A 21,045-nucleotide genomic window follows, 5' to 3' on the forward strand; every position below is an offset into this window, starting at 1 on the left:
CAGTATATTCACATTGTTTGGATACTTACCATGGTATCAGAATGACAACTAGCACAACTGAACTAATTCGAAATCTTGGTTTTTGTAGGTTTCTCAATTTTTTTTATTGTGGCTGACACAACAAGTTCAGTTCTACCATCCAACATTTTATAATTTACTGTCACCACCATACAGCAATTTTAAATTGCTCGCAAGTGTCATCTCGTACTTTTGAAATTCCTGACATTGTCATTTTCGATTTTCTAACTGCAGTGCCACAAATGTGGCGCCAACTAACAGCGGATACTTGATCTCTGTCCCAACAGTCGCATACTTCCATTACTGCCGTAGTAAAATTTAGTGGCAAGTGTTGAGCTGCATAGAGAAAGTTTTATCAGAAATCATTCGTCAACTCGCCTGCAAAAGACACAGTTATTGCACAGGATCTTTTGACTGTAACACTGTATCACTTTGACAGTAACACTTTATCGAGATTTAGATATACGTGTTTTACAGCCCCGAATTCAGGCCTGTCAACGGATTTTGTTGACCTGCTATGGGTGCATCATGACTTTATGTCAATTTAACAGTTGCCACGAGCATAATTTGCTGCTGCAGGGTGCATGTTGTTGATGACAAGAAGAAACTAAGCATCCGTTTCAGTCATTAGATGCTGATCGCAAGGTTCAACGTCTTCTGACCTCACACATAAGGAGGCGTTTATAACAGAACGTCCTCCTCCAGGAAACATCGATCTTGCGCAACCCAACTTGCACTTTACTAATAAGAATTCTGAAAGCCATGATTGAAGGCAGCTAGATGGATGCAGTATTTCTTGACTTCCGAAATGCTTTTGATCCAATAACACATCAAGCAATTTTAAAAGATGATCAACTGCCTTTCATGCTGTTCTGACCAAGCGTTACATCTTCTCGAGACTGATTTTAAAAAATCTCCGACCGCTGCACGTTTTCAGATTCCGAAGGATTCGTTCCTTCAAATGTTCAATACCACGAACTTGGACAAAATAAACATTTTCTTGTGTACCCTAGACTGAAGAATTCATGGTTATGATGTATGCGATTGTAGAGGCCATTAAATAGTACTCCGACTGCCAATCCATTCATCAAAGTTTTCATTTGGAAAATGTCTCACAATAATCCCATAATGCGAGGATGCACCATGTTACTCCCCTATCAACTTTTCCTTAACCGGGTGCAGACAATCAAGAAGTGGACTACTGCCCAATTCTAACTACCATTCTTGAAGCTTATGTACATAATTTATAGAATTGACAGTACTGTTAAAATAATAATGTCAGATTAGCCGACCGCTGAAATCTCTCCACATACTCATGCCAGGATAGTTTATGTCTAACTATATCACCACTAGAGAATTCGTAGAAATCCACTAGATACAATTGTGTCTTTTCGCTCTGCCATTAAGCTAGAAAGTTGCTACGTCGCCCGAAAAAATGCTTGTTTAAAACTTAAGATAGGCTTCTTGTAGGAATGTGTACAACTCGCAAAATTCCATCTGGATCATCTTCATTTAGGCTTTGAAGTAGATTACTCGTATATGATATCAGTTTCAGTTTTTTCTGAATCTTTCGTTAGTTTATTCCTACTATTCACACTTCGTGGACAATTTTCTTTCGTGTTTAGTCGGTGACTGCACAGTAAATTGGGCGACAACAATGTGATTCTCTTCTCCAGCGGCAGAGTTTGACCTGGTCCGAGCTGACGTCATTTTGTCTTTGGATATACAGGGTGTTACAAAAGGTACGGCCAAACTTACAGGAAACATTCCTCACACACAAAGAAAGAAAATATGTTATGTGGACATGTGTCCGGAAACGCTTACTTTCCATGTTAGAGCTCATTTTATTACTTCTCTTTAAATCACATTAATCATGGAATGGAAACACACAGCAACAGAACGTACCAGCGTGACCTCAAACACTTTGTTACAGGAAATGTTCAAAATGTCCTCCGTTAGCGAGGATACATGCATCCACCCTCCGTCGCATGTAATCCTTGATGCGCTGATGCAGCCTTGGAGAATGTATTGTATCACAGCCGTCCACAATACGAGCACGAAGACTCTCTACATTTGGTACCGGGGTTGCGTAGACAAGAGCTTTCAAATGCCCCTATAAATGAAAGTCAAGAGGGTTGAGTTCAGGAGAGCGTGGAGGCCATGGAATTGGTCCGCCTCTACCAATCGATCGGTCACCGAATCTGTTGTTGAGAAGCGTACGAACACTTCGACTGAAATGTGCAGGAGCTCCATCGTGCATGAACCACATGTGTCGTACTTGTAAAGGCATATGTTCTAGCAGCACAGGTAGAGTATCCCGTATGAAATCATGTACATACTGACGAAACTAAAATGAGCTCTAACATGGAAATTAAGCGTTTCCGGACACATGTCCACATAACATCTTTTCTTTATTTGTGTGTGAGGAATGTTTCCTGAAAGTTTGGCCGTACCTTTTTGTAACACCCTGTATAAAGCACTCCGTCTTCAGGCCCATCGGGACCATCCGACCGCCGTGTCATCCTCTGTGGGGGATGCGAATAGGAGGGGCATGTGGTCAGCACACCGCTCTCCCGATCATTTTGATGGTTTTCTTGACCGGAGCCGCTACTGTTCGGTCGAGTAGCTCCTCAATTGGCATCACGAGGCTAAGTGAACCCCGAAAAATGGCAACAGCGCATGGCGGCTGGATGGTCACCCATCCAAGTGCCGGCCACGCCCGACAGCGCTTAACTTCGGTGATCTCACGGGAACCGGTGTATCCACTGCGGCAAGGCCGTTGCCAACACCGTGTATAATGGCTAGTATTTCTGTAATGAGGAATGTAAAGCATAAAATATTATTGAAGCTAATTCTCTCTGTGTGGTATTATTAGGTTTTCATAATATTGCACCACTTACAGACGCCTTATATTAGTGCGCCTTCAGTTTCATTACACAGAACGTTAACAATTATATAGCTATTACTGTTGGTTATATCAGCTGTTTTTTAAATTACTATTTTAGTGTTACTATACAGTACTATTGCATTACGTTATATTGCACTTCTTTGTACTTTACTGACATCTCGTGGCACCTTCATTGATCTGTAGAACCATTAACACAATTCCCGTCCCTCTGTTTGCTACTCTGGCGTGGTTAACTTGGACTGGCTCTCTTACTTGGCATTATGACTTTATCTTACGTCATACTCATATTACTACAAAGACCTATGTACAACATGCTTCACATATGTTTACTGTATATATGACTGTAAGGTAGGCTTTCACTGTAATTTTGTTGCACATAGCTTCATATCATTGGCTCTGGATAGTTCTATTCGGTGTTGTTTTACAGCTGACGTTTCATTGAGCATATTAACGCCATTCCAGTAATGACAGAGTGTCTTATCTATTCTCTTGAGTTAGACACCGTATTTTTGTATTCTAGTATGTACTTTTTACATAATTATTTTTATTAATGCTATTGCATCCCGAAATACTGTTAATTTGTGAACTTTTATAACAATTTCCAGGTTTTAAGATAACGATTTAAGCTGATGAAACCAGTACTCGCTGTTTCGTACACCGCGAACTTGGTCAAATGAAGGTTTCAATAAAATCTATAACATTGAAGTTTACAGACAGTTAACTCCATTCCCACTAGGTGAGGTAATTACATAAAAGAAACACCTTGAGTTGTACCGAAAGAGGGAAAGCTTTGTTTCCGCAAAACGAATTTTAGAGCACATTTGTAAGATAGTAAACAGTGAGTCATTGGAGTGAAACTGATCAAAAGGAGGGTTTTTCTTTGTTCACTGCGAATTTAAGCAGACTTTCAACCTGCTTTAATGCATAGTTCAAAAGAATGAACGCAATGATGTATGTGAAAGGAGATTAAAGCGATGAAGTGTTCCGGAATTAAGTCATAAGGAAACGCAATGAACCATAGAATTAAATGAAGTAATGTAGGTAACTTCCGTAATTTCCTTTGTACAATAATGAGAACAGGAGCGAAGATTCCTTGAGTATAATGCCAACGTGAGCCGTTTGGCTATGGTCTAAATTGCGAAATGCGACATGCAGTTGGTGTTACAAACATTCTAATTCCTATGCTGTACGTACCAAAGTGGAACACTAAGAAACAAACCTTAGTGCAGATGTTTGAACTATGTAGGGATTATTATTTTGAAGTGCGAAAACTTCTTTATTAATAATCGGAAAAGGAAGTAAACAGTTTGAAGTATACGAATGAAAATCTGCAGTATTTGTCGCTTGTTAGCGAAACCAGAAAAAATTTGAAATGAGAAGTAGCATCTGATCTAAGAGAGAGATATTCAGAAACAGGAAATAAATTGTTTACTGAAAAACTGTTCAACCATTTTAAAACATTAAACACTGCTTAGGAAATCGAATGTTTACAACAAAAAGACAGTTGTAATGACACTATTTGCAAACGGCAAGACCCAGACAAAATTCACCAGCAGAAACGAGAAAGATTAATGAGGAACACAAAGAGGATGCAGTGGTGTAGTCAGAGTTCTGAAGAACACCGACTGCAAGTATCATCATCATAATCACGTACATTTTCAAGTTAGATATTTTTACTCGTTACGAAACCAAGTAGTTTAAAGCTGAACACACCATCCTCTTTCAGGCCCATTTCTAATATCACTGAAATATTTCGTAACTCATGTGCTTCGTGCTGTTTCGATTTTCTGTGATTGTTTGTTCGCTTGAAGTCCATATTTGAAATTGATAAAGCAGTAAGGGTACTGTCATAATATTGCACATGGCGGTCAGCCAGGGGATATTTAAGATTTTTTGCAGAATTTTATTTCAGACTTTGTTTTACATTGAACCAGTTACGTTCCCAGTCTAAATACACCGCACCCACGTGGCAAACCAGTGTGTCCTTCCGGAAAGAAGCAGTTAATTCCACTGAAAGCTGCTAACGACAGATGCCTTCAGCCCTCTGCTGAATAAACGGCTTTTGCTCACGCCCTGGGTTAATCATCTGGAAATTGGGAGGTGAGTAACGTGTGTGGCAGCTGGAGGGTCTTCGGATATAGTACAGCTGCATAGTACAGCTGCATCGTCCTCTTGGTTTCCAGCCTTGAGAAACGGGAGACGTCCATTCGTGAGCCAGCCCTAAGTCAGGGTCTCTGGTACCGCTCCCCACCATACACCTCTCCCATTTCCTGTTCCATTATTACTTTCCACGAAACTACATTTATCTCCACCGCTTTCTGTATTTCGTATATGAAGTCCATATTTCTTTCCAGGATCGTTATCGAAAGCGTAAAAGATATCACAGCCAAACTAGTTCAATATACTTGTACCAATACTTTATTCAATTTCGTAATTTCACCTCTGAGATGATTTATTCCACAAGAGCCACAACTTCAGGCTTATTTGTCTATACGGTTATCAGATTGTTTTGACAGTATATGTACGGACCACATAGCTCGCTGTTGACTGTCTTGCGTATCCACCAGTATAATCCGGTCATCTGCAAAAGGGAGGTACCTACATAGTTATCCGATTGCTATTCTGCAACGTTACCCATCGTCAAAAGTCCCGTTAATTTTAGTGAATTACAGTTTCTCATAAAATTTCAAACTTGCTTTTCTTCAGAATTTCAGAGAGTTGCGTTGTTTTCCTTTAGGATATTGGTTTTCTAGTTCTGAGCTTCACGTACCGTAAGTTTATACAAATATGGGAATATCTGATTCCTGAGTGGTCTCCTCGTTAGGTAACTCACGCTTCAAATTTTCTGTTTGAGAAGGATACTGTCCGCATACAGGACGTGCCCGTAGAACAGTAATCTTTTATGTGTCTTTTTAGTTATTGATTCCATCTTGTTGAATACTTCTTTTTTAATCTCAATCGACGTTGACCCTGAACCCGTCTCTTCTCTAAGATCTTTCATAGTATCCAGTGTTCTCCTCTCAGCCGACTTGACATGTTGGATTCACGCCAGATACCAGCGGTACTGTTATGTCTTAGTTTGGGTGCTATACTCGCCGTCTTATTATTGCCTACGTTTTTTGCTGATTGTCATGGCTGCTTGATTTTGCACGTCAGGATAACTCGCTCCATGATATAGCTTCACTGTTCGAGTCCTCCAGTCCCAGCTCCGTGTACTGGCACTGACAGGCCAAGTGCTGAATGTCCACTGTGTCGTCATCTGACAATGTCGTCGTTTCGATGTGGTTTGGCGTGACGTGGGCTGAGCACAATGCTCTCCCTGCCGTAGTCGGTTTTCCAGACTTTGGAGCACTGCTTCTCACCCAAGTTATTTGTCACTTGACATCACACGACTATTTTCTACTTCTGCAACCTAGGAAAATGCCTCGCAGTAGACCTAGAACTAATCGAACCCGGTTCTATTGCAATCTTCCAGTGTTACTTCATTCACGCCCATCTCTGATGTTCGTCAGTAGATAATGAAGATTCTGGATCAAATTTGAACTTACATGTGGTACTGAAGTATGCCACACCACTGACCTCTGAATCCAAGTTGGAGGTCCGTTGACTGTGAAAAGTTCAAGCGTTGGTGCTGGTTGCCTATATGCAGGGACAATCTTGTCAGTGACATCACCATTCATATCAGTGGCAGGCCACACACCATTTCCCCTTCCCGACACCCCTCCCCTCCTTTCCCCTCTCCCATATCTCTAGTCAATTGCAAGGTAGAATTAAAAATAACAGAGCCAGTCAAAAATTCAAGATCGCAGAACTAATCCAGTTGTGTTAATGAGAAATTAAAAGCCCTCTCTTCCCCTTCTCGCCCCTCCTCCCTATCTCTAGTCATTCAGACAATCCAAGATGGCGAAAGTAAGCTAGTTATGTCACTAAAAAGACACCTCCTACCCTTTTTTCTCCCAATCAATCACAGTGAAGTATGAAAAATATGAGTAAAAATGGTGTCTCGTCACATTATTTCTGTGGGCACACATACATCTGGCGTAAAAAGGGCGTCAATTTACATTATTTTAGAAAGAGAATTCGATGCCTCTCTATGTAATTGAGATTATGTTATAATGATGCGTAAAAATGGTTTCAAGTTACATTATTTACATACACATAGATACCTCTTTTCTATATTAAAATTATTTGTATAAAATGGCGCCAGATATGCAATATAAACTACGTAACTTCAACTTGAAAATTAAACATATGCATTATTTTCGTGGAAGTCACGTACCTCTGTGGACCTATTAAAATGATACTTAAAAATGGCATCCACGTTATTTCCGAAATATAAATGCGTGACTCTGTATTTCATGAATGTTACTTTAAAATGATGCGTAAAAATAGTGTCATGTTACATTATTCCCATATACATTCATGCTTCTGGCGTAAAAATTATGGCAATTTCCATTATTTCCAACTTATTTACGAGCCTATGGAGTAATATTCAAAAGCAGCCTAAAAATAGCGTCAAGCTACATTGTTTATAAACGTATACATACATCTGGCATAATAATGTGATGCAGAAGTTCAAATACAAGTATTATTCACATAAAAATGTGTACACAGCCGTACCTTCAGCGTGATATTAAAATAACTCCAAGTAACTATCTTCATTTCATACGTCAAACAACAATAATATTTAAGAGTCAGTCGGTGGCTCAAAAATGATTGAAATGGCTCTGAGCACTATGGGACTTAACATCTGAGGTCATAAGTCCCCTAGAATTTAGAACTACTTAAACCTAACTAACCTAAGGACAGCACACACATCCATGCCCGAGGCAGGATTCGAACCTGCGACCGTAGCGGTCGCGCGGTTCCAGACTGAAGCGCCTAGAACCGGTCAGTAGGTGGAATGGACAACTCATACACGCAGTCAACTCCTTTCGATACAGATACAGTACTATTTAAGATCTCTATAGAATACTATCTGGGATCCAGTAAGTGACGCACACTCTAAGACAAAAAAAAAAGCGACGCAACACAAAGGAATTATCCGAATGGGAAGATGTACATTTCCAGATAAAGAAATGACTACAGTTTCAGAAAACTGGATGGTTCATTCAAGAGAATAAGTTTCGCAAACTTAGCAAGACAATAACGCATTGGTCCGCCTCTGGTCCTTATATATGCAGTTATTAGGTTTGACATTGACTGACCAGTGCTGTTGCGGAGATTCTACAGTGAATGAAAAACTGGGTGCGACCATTTCAGTTTAGGTTACGTACTATGGTGACGCTCAGATAAAGTGGTATATTTATATTGGTTTCCCTTGGTGACAGCTACAAGCAGTAATGGGCCCGTGCGCTTACGTGTAGTACTCATAAAATAGGTCATAGGTTGCGAGTACTTAGTTGTATGGAAGCTGATTATAGCAATGTACATTACGTTTTAACTCTGTCCTGCCATTAGGCTTGGCTAGCACTTGGATGGGTCACCATCCAGGGTGGCGAGTGCTGCTGGCAATTCGGGTGCATTCAGCACTCAGTTAGGCCAATTGAGGAGTTACGTGACTGATAAGTAGTGGCACCGATCACGAAAAGTAACAATAGCCGGGCGAGCAGAGCATTGACCACACGCCCCCCCCCCCCCCCCCCACCACCACGCTCCCCACTCCTCCGTATCAGTATCCAGTGACGCCTGAGGATGACACAGTGGCCGGTCGGTACCGTCTGATCTCCGAGACCTGTTCAGACGGTATTTGTTTGTTTTTCTTTTTTCTAACCCACTATTTACATTTTATTTGTATGAATATAGCGTGGTTAAATCGTTCTGTGTTGGTAGTTCAGAAACCGGGTGCAGAGTATTGGTGATCATTTATTAATGTTATACACAGGATAAAAACAATACTGCCTGGGAAAATTTGTGAAACTTTGTGGCACTATTCTCTAATTAAAATCTTTTCCATATATATACATACAGCGGCAATTTGCCTTTTATTTTGAGAATACCGGGACATAAAGTACGAAATGGTTCAAATGGCTCTGAGCACTATGGGACTCAACTGCTGTGGTCATAAGTCCCTTAGAACTTAGAACTACTTAAACCTAACTAACCTAAGGACAGCACACACATCCATGCCCGAGGCAGGATTCGAACCTGCGACCGTAGCGGTCGTGCGGTACCAGACTGTAGCGCCTTTAACCGCTCGGCCACTCCGACCGGCAGGGACATAAAGAGTTCCGTGCGTAGGACACTACTACTTTTCGGATTACAGGTGCAGTTATGTTCTTTTCTTACTAACTTTCTTCATACTGATGTCATAAATGTTCTGTAGTTTCTACAAATGGTAAAATTTCTATCTGGAAGGCAGAAATTAGCTTAGCAATGCAAATCTTATTTTTCAGCAACGCACTTTGGTGTACAGGATGTCTGCTTTCACACATGAATGTTGATTCATCATAATAATTGTACATTGTTGACTGAGGAAAGTTTTGGACTGCTATCTGGTTTTCTCAGTTTTATAACTTAGATTTAGTGGGATACGGAAGTACTAATGAATGACGAGATACATTTGAAGTTCTCTAACGCTATAGATACAGCAATAAGGAATAGCGCAGTAGGCAGTGCAGTTGAAGAGGAATGGACATCTCTAGAAAGGGCCATCACAGAAGTTGGGAAGGAAAACATAGGTACAAAGAAGGTAGCTGCGACGAAACCATGGGTAACAGAAGAAATACTTCAGTTGACTGATGAAAGGAGGAAGTACAAACATGTTCCGGGAAAATCAGGAATACAGAAATACAAGTCGCTAAGGAATGAAATAAATAAGAAGTGCAGGGAAGCTAAGACGAAATGGCTGCAGGAAAATTGTGAAGACATCGAAAAAGATATGACTGTCGGAAGGACAGACTCAGCATACAGGAAAGTCCAAACAACCTTCGGTGACATTAAAAGCAACGGTGGTAACATTAAGAGTGCAACGGGAATTCCACTGTTAAATGCAGAGGAGAGAGCAGATAGGTGGAAAGAATACATTGAAAGCCTTTATGAGGGTGAAGATTTGTCTGATGTGATAGAAGAAGAAACAGGAGTCGATGTAGAAAAGATAGGGGATCCAGTATTAGAATCGGAATTTAAAAGAGCTTTGGAGGACTTATGGTGAAATAAGGCAGAAGGGATAGATAACATTCCATCAGAATTTCTAAAATCATTGGGGGAAGTGGCAACTAAACGACTATTCACGTTGTTGTGTAGAATATATGAGTCTGGCGACATACCATCTGACTTTCGGAAAAGCATAATCGACACAATTCCGAAGACGGCAAGAGCTGACAAGTGCGAGAATTATCGCACAATCAGCTTAACAGCTCATGCATCGAAGCTGCTTACAAGAATAATATACAGAAGAATGGAAAAGAAAATTGAGAATGCGCTAGGTGACGATTAGTTTGGCTTTAGGAAAAGTAAAGGGACGAGAGAGGCAATTCTGACGTTACGGCTAATAATAGAAGCATGGCTAAAGAAAAATCAGGACACTTTCATAGGATTTGTCGACCTGCAAAAAGCGTTCGACAATTTAAAATGGTGCAAGCTGTTCGAGATTCTGAAAAAAAGTAGAGGTAAGCTATAGGGAGAGACGGGTCATATACAATATGTACAACAACCAAGAGGGAATAATAATAGTGGACGATCAAGAACGAAGTGCTCGTATTAAGAAGGGTGTAAGACAAGACTTGTAGCCTTTCGCCCCTACTCTTCAATCTGTACATCGAGGAAGCAATGATGGAAATAAAAGAAAGGTTCAGGAGTGGAATTAAAATACAAGGTGAAAGGATATCAATGATACGATTCGCTGATAACATTGCTATCCTGTGAAAGTGAAGAAGAATTAAATGATCTGCTGAACGGAAAGAACAGTCTAATGAGTACACAGTATGGTTTGAGAGTAAATCGGAGAAAGACGAAGGTAATGAGAAGTAGTAGAAATGAGAACAGCGAGAAACTTAACATCAGGATTGATGGTCACGAAGTCAATGAAGTTAAGGAATTCTGCTACCTAGGCAGTAAAATAACCAATGACGGACGGAGCAAGGAGGACATCAAAAGCAGACTCGCTATGGCAAAGAGTATTTCTGGCCAAGAGAAGTCTACTAATATCCAATACCGGCCTTAATTTGAGGAAGAAATTTCTGAGGATGTACGTCTGGAGTACAGCATTGTATGGTAGTGAAACATGGACTGTGGGAAAACCGGAACAGAAGAGAATCGAAGCATTTGAGATGTGGTGCTTTAGACGAATGTTGAAAATTAGGTGGACTGATAAGGTAAGGAATGAGGAGGTTCTACGCAGAATCGGAGAGGAAAGGAATATGTGGAAAACACTAATAAGGAGAAGGGACAGGATGATAGGACATCTGCTAAGACATGAAGGAATGACTTCCATGGTTCTAGAGGGAGCTGTAGAGGGCAAAAACTGTAGAGGAGGACAGAGATTGGAATACGTCAAGCAAATAATTGTGGACGTAGGTTGCAAGTGCTACTCTGAGATGAAGAGGTTAGCACAGGAAAGGAATTCGTGGCGGGCCGCATCAAACCAGTCAGTAGACGGATGACCTAAAAAAAAAAAAAAAAGAAATTCGTGTCAATAAGTCCGTTTTGGGCTGTAAGTTAGGCCAGCAATAGTGCCTATGTGTAGTTTGCAATGCAGCATGCATGTTATATTGCATGGAGCCCAGTGGCAAGAGCATTCGACGGCAGCAAGACACGACTTGTTGGGACCAGAAAAACTCTCAGTTAGTGAGTTCAGGCTTGCCCATGCCGGTCTGCCTGTCCCACGACACTTGACAAGCATCACAGAGCAAGTTTAATGCAGAAAATAATTTCAGACTCCATTCCTCTTACATCATGTATGGTGCAGAAATCGATAATGGCTCTGAGCACTGTGGGACTTAACTTCTGAGGCATCAGTCCCCGAGAACTTAGAACTACTTAAACGTAACTAACCTAAGGACATCACACACATCCATGCCCGAGGCAGGATTCGAACCTGCGACCGTAGCGATCACGCGGTTCCAAACTGTAGCGCCTAGAACCGCTCGGCCAATCCGGCCGACACAGAAATCGAACATTGCATACATGAAAGTGCTTGTTTATGTTACTTTTTCGATAAACTGTTTTGAATATGGCAATGAAGATCAGATCATTGGTATATTTTTGAGCAAGGCCAAGATGACTACGCTGTGGTTAGCCGTTTCATATTAACGGACCATAAAGTATTTTTAGATGTGAAAATACTGCAAGTAAGACTCTTTACGTAATTTTTTGGATAAATACTACTGAACATGAAATATAAAATATCAGAAAAATGCGGACTTTTGAGCATGGTTAAAATGCCTAGAGTGTTCTTGGCTGCTTAGTTATAACGGTCTGTGAAGTATTTTTAGATGTGGAAATACTGGAAATTACAGTTTTTACAAATTAGAAAATTGGGGAACTTTGAGAACGAGTTATCACTTTGTGGCTACAAACAGTTTAACTCAGGGCAACATTCAATACATAGCTCTGCTGCAGTTTGCTCTTGCATAATGCTGCCATTAGAGATGGAAGCTTCAAGTACGTCTGGGTGTGAAACGTCCAAACAATTATAAATCCACATTCCGAGATACTCAGTTAATTATACTAATATGGACTCCGTTGTGCCAGGAACAAATAAACGTTCATTGGCCAATAAACGCAAAAAATAGTTGCTAAGACCTGAGACTAGTTAGTGCTAGAAAAGAGTTATTCAAGAACTCTGTAACTAAGAAATAGTCGTCCTAAGAAATACATAAATGTAACGTCCTACGACCCACAGAGGAAAAAAACAAAACCCGGTGTCTTTGGCATCTGGAGCGTGAACTCATCAGCAGATAACAAAAACATAGCGGTTGAAGGTAACTGGCGATGTTGGCCGATGCATCATCCCCCTTGGAGGAAGCGGAGCATCGTCTAAAAACCTTGTAGAGAAGTGTACTTGACGTCTGCAGCGTTTTCTACGTTCAGGTAGCGGGGCAGATTTGGGTGGATGTAGCTCTGTTGTATATTTGTTGGCGGTATTTTGGGAACGCATAAGCTGGTTTCATCCTGCCAGTCAAGGCTGTGGAGGTTTTGCCATCGCTGGAGTGTACAAACTTCATGTTCCACTTTCGACGACACGATGCAGGTCTGTGTAAGGCTGTTGCAGCTCAGGTTTGACGTCGTCTTTGCATGGCATGACATGTATGCATCTTCGTAAATCACGCTGCACAAAGTTTGGTCTCGTGCCTTGTCTGGATGTTTGATGAGAGTAAATGTGGGCAGTATGTTTCTTCTGGCGACAAATGAAGTTTGTTTCGTCACGGCCAGGAAGCTGCGCGGAACCTAAATAATCGACGAATTCGTTGGTTAGGGGGGGGGGGGGGTCTGGTATTTCGTTGTGCACGAACTCCGCTGAAGAAGAATGCGGGTTATATGTATTGCAAAGACCAAGTAGGATCACGGGTAAAGTTGTTGTCCAACTAGTGTCACGACACATCGTTAAATCTATCACAGAACGATGCCAACGTTCAAATATACCATTGCTCGCAAGATGGTGTTATACTATGGTGAACAGTGCCGCAGAATTCTCTAAGTTGAATAATCAGCTCTGAATCAAATCGTCGGCCGCGGTCTGTCGTGACGTGCAGTGGACAACCCAAGCGTGAAAGCTAATTAGACGCAAAGGCGAAGGGCTGGATATCTGCCGAAGTATTGTCGACTGGTGCCGCTTCTGGCTAACGAAAATCTCCCACTGTTGTATGCACGCGACTGCATATTTTGTTGCGCTGACACTGAATGCACGGGTGAGTCCATTTATGCCTTTCAGTTTATTCTGGAGTTCCCGGGCGGACTCCTGTCCCTCTGCAAATTGGTAATATCAATAGCATTCGTTACGCAACTAATTCGAGGCGGACATTTAGCTACTACGTTGTCAGTGCTGAACTGGGTAATGAACTCTGAAAAATTCTACTGAAGAGGTGAAAATTTGTTGTTGTTTTGTCTAAAAGTGTAGACAAGCGGCTTGTCATTGATCAGAATTCTGCTCTCTCTGGCTTCCAACTAGGAGCGAAATTACTTGATGTTTTCGTACACAGCGAGAAGTTCACGATCGTAAGCTAACGATCTTGGCAGCTACAGGAGCATTACACTTCAGCTTCTCACAGAGACATTTCTTTTTCCGTTGGGAAAACGTATTTGTAGATTTGTTGGAAACTTTCTGATACTATTCCTAGCTTTGAAGATGTGACTAACTGGAAGTAAGTTAATATAAATAGAAGAATTTTTAACATTGTGCAGCCCTGTGAGCAACTATGATAATTGAACATGTGACACGTCAGCTTCAGTTGCAAATTGAAACCAATCTTTACCCAGGTTTCAGCCAAAATAATTTGGCCTTCTTCAGAAGCCAGTGACACTAAACACTAAATGTGTTAAATGTTCAATATAAGTAAGCTATATGTGCAGATAATTCTGCATAAAAATTAAAAAATTATAATAATTTTCTGAAGCCACTGGAAAGAGAAAAAGTTTCTGTAGATTATAGAGGTAACTCTGTAACTGCTCAAATACCTGCAGTAAGAAGACTGGCAGTTCAAAAACTAGAAAACAATTAGGTACATATGTGAACGAGATGGTTAAAAAAATTTATTTCGTATTATAACTTTGTTTCTAAATATAACATACAGTTACTCAAAATATTGTATTAAATGTGTCAAGACTGTTTTTTGTCATTTTATGAACTTGTAAGTACCCAACAGCGTCAACTAATTACCTTTCTTAGGGGATATGTGTCTAATGAAAATATTGTGCCGGCCGGGGTGGCCGAGCGGTTCTAGGGGCCACAGTCTGGAACCGCGCGACCGCTACAGTCGCAGGTTCGAATCCTGCCCCGGGCATGGATGTGTGTGATGTCCTTAAGTTAGTTAGGTTTAAGTAGTTCTAAGTTCTAGGGGACAGATGATCTCAGAAGTTAAGTCCCATAGTGCTCAGAGCCATTTGAACCATTTTTGATACTATTGTGACAGTTTTTTCCACATACTGTCCCACCGCACAGATGTGTAAAAGAGTGTGCAAAGCTTTTTTTGATTACCTTGCTTAATGAATTCAGTTTTTCTTTCACTCTTGTTTTGTTTCAATTAGATTTTAACAAAATTAGAAAAATAAATTTCGCCAAATCGACAAATTTGTTGACAAAAGTTTTCTGTGTACCGATAAGATGAAACTTATAATACTCAACAAATCTGTAACAAAAATTTAATCATATTTACTTACATTCTTGTCGGAAAGGACAGAGATTGCTTACAATCTACAGCTGTACGAAGTATTTCGAAATTAATTCGTTACCCAACAGCCCACACGAAAATTTGTGCCGGATCGGAACTCGAACCCAGATTTCTCGTTTGTCACTAGCGGTCGTCTTCACAACATCGGCTGTTGGTGGACGCTCGCTGGATCGTCCATCCTGCGATACGTCACATTGATTACGTTCTTCTGTCGCTGTCCGCCAAATTCATCACCTAATGCTCGCAACAGTACTCGATTCCCGCTACAGAGATAATAAGACAACAAGCAACCGAGACCAATATTATTATCATCATGTGCCAGCCTAGTTGGTAATACGTACATATTTGCATGATAGAACAGACTGTCGAAGATCCACAGCTGTACGAAATGTTTTCGAAATCATTTCGCCACTTGCGAATCCTTTCACATCGCCTGTAGTAGGTATAGCTCTGCTACCCAACAGTCCATATATGAACATTTGTGTCAGGCCAGGATTAAAACGCGGATTCCACGGTTACAAGCGATAAATTTAGTGATGTGACATATGGAAGTGTCGATCTCGTTGGGAATCGTGTACGGATGGCCAAACTGGTTATGGTGATGGCTAGCGACAAGCAGGAAATCCGAGTTTGAGTCCTGTTCCAGCATAAATTTTCGTATGTCACTTTTGGATAGCAGATCTACAACTAACACAGCCGATGTCAGGGAATTCGTATTCAGAAAAATAATTTATAAATTACCACTATGAGTCATAAAGAATCACTACGTTAGTGCATCTTTGGAATAGATGAATTTGATTATACTCTTCCTGTCTCAGACTTCATGTCACAATGACGTCCTGATCTGGGATGGGTGAGAGGGGGCTAAATTTGTGAAAACTAATGTTCAATTTCCTGACTGCCTCACTGCACATAAAACTTTATTGTTGTCAAAATTAGGGGATATATGTCATCAAATTATATGTTTGTAGAAGTTAAGTGTCACAATACATGTTTGTACAAGGTTATGTTAAAAAAGTGTTTAAAGATCTACAGTAGTTGTTTGGATGTATTCTTTGGAATGTGCCACAAGAAAGTTCAGAGGTTTTGGATACTTTGAGAATGGTCAGCATGGCTGCTACAACGTGGCTGGCTGTTTCATTTTAATTATCTGTGGAGTACTGATTGGTGGAGAGGGCAAAACAGTTGAATAGGTGACACAACAGATCTAGTTCCACCATCTTGAATTTTTAAATCTTTTTACTGTTTAAAATTTTTTCGGTATTTTTATTAAATTCTCAACAATCTGCATTTTTAAATTTCTCTCACTCAGCTATCCACCATCTTGTCAGTGCTGCCTGTTCAACTACATTGATGAGGTCATTGCGCCTTCCATGTAGGAAATTCTCTGTCACTGCGTGTAGACAACCCGACTGTCAATGGTCAAAGTGGATCAGGCAATAGGCAGACATACTACTTTTTACTAAAGCAATGAGAAAGATGCCTCCACATTAGTCTTTTCTCTCAACTATACGGATTTCCTCTGTCTTTTTGAGTTCAGGGGAGCTTAATGTGGCTCGAATTATGAGATCTGCCAGCACACAGAGACACAATCTCTTTTTAGTACATGTAAAAATTTCCCATACTAGAATTCCTTTACCCTTCCTCGTGTAACCACACAGGTAGATAACCTGCAACGTATTGGCGTTGCCATCACTGTGGACCAAGGTGTGCTTCTATTTACTTTTCCATACGCCATTTCAGTTTATTTCCCCTATCTTAATATTTCATCTCTGTGAGGTGAGAATGGGAAATTCTGCATGTTACGACAGCTAAACTGTTTTACATCACAGCGTAATTTTCTGCTGTTTTTGAGAGTTTGCGATAATCGAACATTATTGAGCATCATCTTGTGGTGTTACAGTTCTTCTTCTTATGTCTGTGCTTGCTATAAAAGCGGAACGAAGAATTCCACCTTACGCAAGACACCTTTTTAGTTTTGTACTACCCAGATACGTTTCAGCACTTTTTGTGCTTTCTACAGTGGGTTATTTTTTATTTTCTTGCTGTAAAATTGTTGTTCATATTAACATTTAGCGAAACTTTTGGTACATAATATTTACAATTGTGAATAAATAATTGCTGTAAAGACGAGTACATCATTTTTCACTGTTGAGATATGTATTAACGACCTGATGCACTGTTTGTTGTTTATAACATTCTGTCTAAAGTTATAGTTATAGCTTAATTGGCAAAAGAGTGGATTTATGCATTTGTTTACAGACCTTACACGATGCTATTGGACATTCATGTTGGTAGCTAGTATGTTACACAATCTACAACTTCTCATCTGCAAACAGCAAAACGTAATTGTTATTTTTCTGTTTATCATGCACTTACAAACGGAACTGAGTGTATATCACGTTTCGTGTGTGTAACTTACAGTTTTGATGTATTAGTGCATTCTCATATGTTGTTGGGGAGGTGAATAGGCTGATTTCGTGACCTATGGTCGCCTGACATTGCACCCTCTCCGACTTTTCAAAACAAAGGCAGAGTTTTCGCCGTCATTACATGTTGTTTTAGTTGTGTGGTATACATTTGTTTCGTAGCGTGTATGGCTGGGTGAGGCGGGCGGGTTTGAAGTGTATTTGGCGACTGTGGTGTTTGGTTTGTGTGAGTGTGTGCGCGCGCGCGTGCATGTGTGTGTCTGTGTGTGTGTGTGTGTGTGTGTGTTGAGGCCTGAGGCAGAGAGAGAGAGAAAGAGACAGAGAGAATGGTTCTTTTTCCTTTTTTCATGAGTAGTATTGGTGTGGGTGTTATTTGTATATGAGCCGTGTGGCTCAATCAACGATATTTCTGCCGCCGGGATGGATCATGTTTCCGGCGGTGTGCGCAGAGCGCGCGCTGGTGCCACCTACCGGACCGATCGGGAGCGAGTGGAAAAGCTGAGGAAGAGGGAGTGATTTTGCCTTGGGACGCCGAGCAGTAACGGCTTTTTGGGAACTGTGGCGGACAGCTAAGACCCGATGTCTGCCAGCAAGCAGGGCACGTCGAGAAGGGGCTGTTTACCGGGGTGATGGCGCCATGACAGCTATCACCAGCGTAGAAAGAGACGTTACTGGGAAGCCGTTGGTGTTGTTTTTCTGCTTGCTTCATGTCTTCTGGCATCGGGATCTGCGGCGGCTTGCTTCGGCGAACAAGCAAGAGGGTAAGGGCCTTGTTTGTCCTCTAAATTGTGGTCGGAATCCGCTACTGGGCTCTGTGCGGTGGACTGTATTTTCTTGGGCTGCTGTCGCTACTCCTTCTGAGTGTAGCCTACAATGTGTTGATTTAATTGGTTTAATATGTAATGTTTTAAGGTGTATGTGGTGTGATCATTAACATTTACTAGGGCTTGAAGACATTACGTTGAAGATCTCTACTGTCAGGATTTAACCGTCATTGCAACCGTTTGCCCGTTTGCTGGTCCTTGTTTAGGTACCGCCTGGTTATTGTATTTATATCACACCACGGAGTTAAATTGACCAGTCGCTATATATATATATATATATATATATATATATATACATATATATATATATATATATATATATATATATAATGTACGTTCGTTCAGCGGTTGATGACGTCAGCGCTCAGTGATTAAGGCAGCAAAGTTAAAGTTCTTATACATGGGAAGCCGTATGGGTCTCAGTGTCGGAAAAATTAAATTGTTAATAAGTTCGTTATTTGTCAGTATAGCTGGCTGATACTCAGACAGCTGTTTATTAGTAACTGTATGTCTCATTTAAGTGAAAGAAAGTTGAAATATGACTTTCAAAATTTCATTATATTTCAACTTTCTTTCACTTTGTAACCTCCCAGCAAAATATGTTAAATTAAAGAATGGAAATTGAGCCATAAACCCACATAATAATACTGATTAAATAATGAACCATTTAGGAAATGTAATCTCCTAACAGAAATAATAATGTCTGGTAAATTTTATAAGGACAGCAGCACTGACCTTCGGCCCTGTATTCTGAATAAAACAAGCAAAAATTCTTACCTCAATAAAACTGCTCTTATATCTGCTCTTAAATATACATTCTTCGACACAGCTTCGTGCAATGCTGCCGTATATATATATATATATATATATATATATATATATATATATATATATATATATATATATTTTGATCATTGAAAGGAGTGATGATCCATTGAAAATGTTCTTTAAATTGAAATGAATGTTTTTCTTTAAAAGAGTTACTTTATAAAAAAAATTATTATTCGGGCATTTTTTTGAACAAATTAATTACAATTAACATACATTATTAAATATGCGCAATGCTGCTTCTTTACCTTCTACAACAATACTCATCGTCCAGAGTCCTGACCAGAGTGGCGAGCAGAGCACACCGGAGCAGAGCACACCGCCGACGCATGCCGACTCCACCAGACTACTACTGTCCACTCGCTACTAAAGCCGACTGACTACTACTGCATCCGACTGACTACTACAGACTCCGACTCGCTACTACACCAGACTAACTTCTACTGTCGACTGGCCACGACAGACTCGCGCAGACTACTGTCGACTCGCGCAGTCAAGCGCAGACACGCGACAAGCAACAACTAACAATAAACTACTCTCTGGTCAGAGATTCTGTCATGCCTCGCCCATCGCCGGCGAAGCATACGTCTTACAACTTAAATGAGACATACTGTTACTAATAAACAGCTGTCTGAGTATCAGCCAGCTTGAGAGGCCAGTTATTGTGTTCAATGGCCTGAAACGTATTCCATTGATGGTGGCAGTAGAATTCCTTCAATGGCAGTAGATCGATTTTTAATTCGTATCATGTATTAATTTTACTGATGTGCTATAATGAGTTATTGTGTTTCTAGTTATTTGGGGCAAATGTTAGTTTGTTGTTGATACCCACTAGTTTTGGGATTTTCTCGTGCCCATTCGTGATCGTTGCTGCCCCCGTCTGGGGGTCCATGTCGGGCCTGTATTGTAAACAGACGAACGGGCGGGCGTCCGTTTCCTGAGAGTAGTTGTTGAATCTCATGAGCTTTTTTGCTCATATGATATTTTGTTATATGCTAAATTAACTGAATTATTCTGGTAATAACAATCACTCTCGTAATGAAAGAGTACATTAGCTATAAAATTTAACTCATTTCAGTAAATGTGTAATAGGCCATAAATACCGCGTTTTTATGAATGTTTAAAATTGAACTATCTATTTTTATCTGGACGGTAAATTTTAAAGATGGATGGTAGTTTTAAACATGTGATGGTTTTATTTGTCAACTTCTCCGGTTTAAAGGTGCGAAATAAAATGTTAGGTGCAACTGTTGATGGTGATTGCCGGATGTGTTACTTTGGTCCAGTCCTACCACCCTACAGCCTATTGTTCTGAGTTTGTATCGTTGCGTAAAAAGTGTAATTACAAGTTGTCTCGACATTTCAGTATAGTTCTTCAGTTTTGGCAGAGAGGGTTTTATTGCACAGTGATCTGTATTCATTTAGTACTTTCTTTCCTTGGGCTATCGATTTTTGGATGTGATAATTTTCTTGTTTAGTCAGATTTTAGTATGAGCTGCTACTAGTTTTAAGAATGTGTATGTCAGTTTTAATGTTTGTTGGGTGGTGATTGTGTGCTATCAGGTGGTCTGTGCATGTTGAGCGTGAGGTATTGCTTTTCAGTGCTTTGAGGTATTCTGTATACCTGATTCAGAAGTTCCTGCATGTTTGGCCCACACATACAGATGGACAGCCGTTGCTAGTTAATTGATATATACCGGACTGACTGT

At 40.5% G+C, this 21,045-nt stretch overlaps 1 pseudogene; it reads right to left on the reverse strand.

The window, feature by feature from the left end:
* Positions 1 to 2,685: 2,685 nt before the first annotated feature.
* On the reverse strand, positions 2,686 to 2,802 carry LOC126420111 (5S ribosomal RNA; annotated as a pseudogene).
* Between the last annotated feature and the right edge of the window lie 18,243 nt (positions 2,803 to 21,045).

This window comes from Schistocerca serialis, chromosome 1 (genome assembly GCF_023864345.2).
Source record: "Schistocerca serialis cubense isolate TAMUIC-IGC-003099 chromosome 1, iqSchSeri2.2, whole genome shotgun sequence".
NCBI classification, from domain to species: Eukaryota; Metazoa; Arthropoda; class Insecta; order Orthoptera; family Acrididae; genus Schistocerca; species Schistocerca serialis.